This window comes from Leptonychotes weddellii, chromosome 4 (assembly GCF_054177405.1).
Source record: "Leptonychotes weddellii isolate Sample4059 chromosome 4, ASM5417740v2, whole genome shotgun sequence".
In the NCBI taxonomy this organism is placed as follows: domain Eukaryota; kingdom Metazoa; phylum Chordata; class Mammalia; order Carnivora; family Phocidae; genus Leptonychotes; species Leptonychotes weddellii.
In genome coordinates, this window is record NC_138372.1 from 134,075,931 (window position 1) to 134,080,950 (window position 5,020).

The 5,020-nt window shown below is 33.8% G+C and overlaps 1 pseudogene across 1 annotated transcript; it reads left to right on the plus strand.

Moving 5' to 3' along the window:
- The first annotated feature begins 1,293 nt into the window (after nt 1–1,293).
- Nucleotides 1,294–3,174, plus strand: LOC102745419 (cytosolic 5'-nucleotidase 3A-like; annotated as a pseudogene). The gene is made up of 2 exons (XR_014144607.1): nt 1,294–1,448; nt 1,588–3,174. The product of XR_014144607.1 is annotated as a cytosolic 5'-nucleotidase 3A-like (transcript).
- Nucleotides 3,175–5,020: the final 1,846 nt, after the last annotated feature.

Sequence of the window (5,020 nt, forward strand, 5' to 3'; positions counted from 1 at the left end):
AAGAAGACTGTTTTCTTGTTTTATTTTTGTTTAGTCTTGTTTTGTATTTTCTATTTAGTGCTGAGCACAATGCCTGGCACATAGTTGGTACTCATCAGACATTTCTTGAATGAGTGAATAAATTAATATATAAAACTTCATAGGAGGAAGAACTCACCAAAGATTAAAATGAAAATTCAGAGAAAAACAAGTTTAAGTATGTGCTCCCATACAAAGACAGTTGATCACCTGAGAGGAGAGTCTATCTAGTTTTCTTTTTACCCTGTTTTATCTGGAGTAGGAAGTGGAAGTTCCAAACTCAGAAACAAATGAATTGTCCTTGCAACCTGCCTATCTTACGAGAAGTTCCTAGGTACTTTATGAGTCCAACTGGCCGGTTTAACAGTTGTAGTTTCTTAACTAAAGTGTTTCAAGAAAAATTTGGTTAGTTTTTGTCAAATGCATGACACAAGTGACTATAGTAAAGAGTAACTCAGAATCCTCATGTCAGTTTTGGTATTTATAATTAGGACCAGTTACATAATTTGTGGGGCCCAATACAAAATTAAAATATAGGGTCCTTGTTAAATTGTTAAGAATTTCACGATAGTGACAGCATTAAACCAACTTCAGGCCCTTCTAATCTATGCACCTGAGTGCATAAGTGGCATGTCCATGAAGCCAACTCTGTAGAGATTGCTTATCTTTGGGGACTTATGAAGCATTGGTGAGTTCATATTCACAGTAAAACCTTATTGAAATTGCTGGGTTATTTAATTATTTCAAACATGGAGATGAGCAGTAGGGAAACTGCTTTGGTATAGATGGGACTAGTACCTAGTGCCATTGGATCCCAGTCTGAGGTATCCTTCAGTAGAGAGATTATAACTAAAAATTCCATGTATATAACTTGCTTGTTCTGTTCACTGTTAAATAATGTTCTTGGGTCTTATATTACATTTTTATCATTTTGCTTTTGAGTGATCTGAGAGTTATAATATCTGGACCATTAAAAATGTCTTTGAATTTTTCTTTTCTGCCTGGGAGGCGCAGGATACCCCATTCATGGACCAGGCAGCTGTGGCGAGGATGGGTGTGGTGGGAAGTGCCAGTGTGTGCACCCTGGTCGTGGGAGGGTGGGGGGTGCTGGCCCAGTACATATGTACCTTGAAGAGGAAGGCAACGTGGAAGACCAAGATCATCAAGATTGTCTGTATCCAAGCCCTGCATCTCTGGATATTGCTTATCACCTATGCTGTTATCCTAGGAAAAGTTTGAGGACAAAAGAACTCAAGTGCCCTAAGGAAGATTGGAGAACCAAGATATGCCTAATGAAGATTCCACTGTACATGTGAAAATGATGCAAGAATTCCAGAGAAGTTGAGTTCAAAATAAGAACCCTGTAAGAGTAGAAGAAATGATCTGTGGTCTTATTAAGGGAGGAGCTGCCAAACTTCAGATAATAACAGGTGGGTATTAAAGAGGGCACATATTGAATGGAGCACTGGGTATTATGTGCTATCAATGAATCATGGAACACTACATTGAAAACTAATGATGTAATGTATGGTGATTAACATAACATAATAAAATTAAAAAAAATAACAGACTTTGATATGACACTGAGTAGATTTTCCTATGAAGGGAAGAGATGCCCAACATGTTGTTATGTCATTGACAACAGTAAGCTGGTTACAGATGAATGCTGAGAAAATTTACTGCAACTAAAGGAAAAATACGCTATTGAAATTGATCCTGTTCTTATCGTAGAAGAGAAGTACCCCTACATGGTAGAATGGTATACTAAATCACATGGTGGCAGAATCTGATATTATGCTCAAGGAAGGGTATGAGAATTTCTTTGATAAACTCCAACAATACAGTATCCCTGTGTTCATATTTTCAGCTGGTATTGGTGATATACTGGAGGAGGTAATCCATTAAGCTAGGGTTTATCACCTGAACATCACAGTAGTGTCCAACTTCATGGATTTTGATGATAATGGGGTGCTCAAAGGATTTAAAGGCAAACTAATTCCTTTATTTAACAAACATGATGGTGCCTTGAAGAATACAGGATATTTCAATTGATGAAAAGACAGTAGCAACATAATTCTGCTTGGAGATTCTCAAGGGGATATAAGAATGACAGATGGAGTAGCCAGTGTTGAACACATTCTGAAAATTGGATAGCTAAATGATAGGGTGGATGAGCTTTTAGAAAAGAACATGGACTCTTATGACATTGTTCTCGTAACAGATGAATCATTGGATGTAGCCAACTCTATCATATAGAAGATTCTATAAACTAGCATTCTTTGAGACCTCTCTCCTGTGGATGCAACTGATGCAAGAACTGCTCACCTGTCCATCTTGCTGAAAGGCTTCTATCTAGAATACATTCTTGCTCTTGAAGTTTTTTCTCTACATTATTGAAGTATTTTCAGACGTACTGAATCCATCAACTAGAAGCTCTTTTTTCCTCCACCTATCTCAACACACTCCTCACTATATATTTTCACAGATTAAAAAAAAATCTTAAAGCAAAAATTTGAAAAATAATTCCCTGCATTTCCAGAGTGAATTTTGTAGTTTAATGTTATCATGAGGCTTTTGAGGAAACTTTTTACTCTGGGAAAGTTTGTAGAAGTTTAAAGAAAAGTTTTATGAAATGGTGAAATAATGTGTATGATTTTAAGTGTTGCTATTTTTGTAATTTGGGTGAATTATGCTATATCATCATCTCCTGAAATTGTGTTATGTTTAATTAATTTGTTGTGTGAAAATTGGTATTTACCAGAAAATACTGGCATTCAGTGTTTGAAAAAAACCATTGGTATCCACGTCACTAATCTTGACAATATGTTCAATGTTGAAGCACTGATAACACACATGAAATGAAAAGCCTTTTTAAATTGTACTGTCATGACAATTATTAATCATTTGTTCAACAACAAAAAATGTCTTTGATAGGTTTCATTTGTTCTAAGTGTATTAATTACCATCTTTGTAATGTTGCTATACTGTGTGATACTATTTTCTAATATTAAACACCTTTACTGTTACGGACCAGCTGAAGCTAAGTTTGAAGTTATTTTTCTAAGATTTGATCTCATCTGCTCATACCTTATGAAAGTTTATTGGAGAAGTCTGAAGCATATCCTCCTGGTCCAGAACTGGGGAGAAGTGAGTCCTTTCAGGTCTGTGGTCTAGTTACACTCAGGAAATGTTTCTCAAATATTTGCATCAATGAATGTTAAATTATGTCACAGGTGATTACCGTAGATGCTAATTGATGATAGTAATACTAAATTATGTCTCACTTTTGAACAACTTTTATTTGTGGCAAACACTTTAGGAAAATGTATTTTATTTATCTGAAAGTCCATCATAAAAAGAAATTTTAATAATTCAAATAATGTTCTGAATTCTGCCCTGATTTAATTTGAGTACATGTCATTAAAATCATGATTCACAGGGTGATTTATATGCATTTAATTTTGGATTTATTTTAATGCCTTCTTTGGTTTACTAAGGTACAGTTTACATATTGTAAAATTCACCCTTTTTCCGTGTACAGTTTGATGAATTTTGAAAAACTTACACAGTCATGCAGTTGCCTCCACGGTCAAGATACAGAACATTCCCATTATCCCATAAGTTTCCTTCAAGTTCCTTTGTAGATAATTCCTTCTCCCCTCCTAACCTCTGATGACCACTGATATGATTTCTGTCCTAGTTTTGCCTTTTCTGGAATGTCATATAAAAGAAATGACTTTTATATGACAGACTTTTGAGCTTGGCTTTTTTTTTTTTTTTTAACTTATCATAATGTTTTCCTTCACATCCTCACCAGCAGTATTTTGTAATTATCTTTTTAAAAAAAGCCTATCTAATAAGTATGCAGTAGTATCTCATGGTGGCTTTAATACTAATTTCCCTAATGACTAATATTAAGCATAATTTTTTTCGTGTGCTCTTTGCTTCATGTATCTTCTTTGGTAAAGTATCTTGTTCAAATCTTTTCTTTTGTTATTTTATTTACTTATTTAAAAAGTTTTTTAGTTTTTAGTTTCTTTTCAGTTTTCTTGAGATATAATTGACATAGGATTGTATAAGTTTAAGGTGTACCACATAATGATATATGTATATGTTGTGAAATGCTTATCACAGTAAGTTAACATTCATCACCTCAATTACAATTTTTTCTTGTGATGAGGACTTTTAAGATCTGCCCTTGGCAACTTTCAAACATACTATATGGTATTGTTAACTGTAGTCATCATTCTGTGCATTATATCCTCAGAAATTATTTATCCCAATAACTGGAAGTTTGTACCTTTTGATCACCTTCACCCATTTCCTCCACCCACTACTCCTTGTGGCTGTTTTATTCTATTTACATGAAAAATGGCATTGGAATCTTATTTGGGATCACACTGAATATATGGGTGGCTTTAGGTAGTACAGACATTTTAACAATATTAATTCTTTTCCAGTTTCTTTCATTAATTTCTTATAGTTTTCAGGGTAGAGATATTTCACCTCCTTTTTTTTAATTTATCCCTAAGTATTTTATTATTTTTGTTGCTATTATAAATGGGATTGCTTTATTTCTTTTTCAGATAATTTGTTGTTAGTGTATAGAAACACAACTAATTTATTTTTTATATTGAAGTATAGTTGACATACAATGTTATATTAGTTTCAGGTGTACAGTGTAGTAACTCAACAATTCTGTACATTAAGCTATGCTCACCAGGATAAGTATAGTTAAGATCTGTCACCATACAACATTATCACAATATTATTGACTATAGTCCACATGCCGTACTTTTCATCTCTATGCCTTATTTATTTTATAACTGGAAGTTTATACCTCTTAATTCCCTTCACTTATTTTGCCCATCCACTCAAACCCCTTCCTCTTTGGCAATCACCAGTATGTTCTCTGTTTTTATGGGTCTGTTTCTGCTTTGATTGTTCATTTGTTTTGTTTTTCTGATTCCACATATAACAAAAATAGTATGGTATCTGTCTT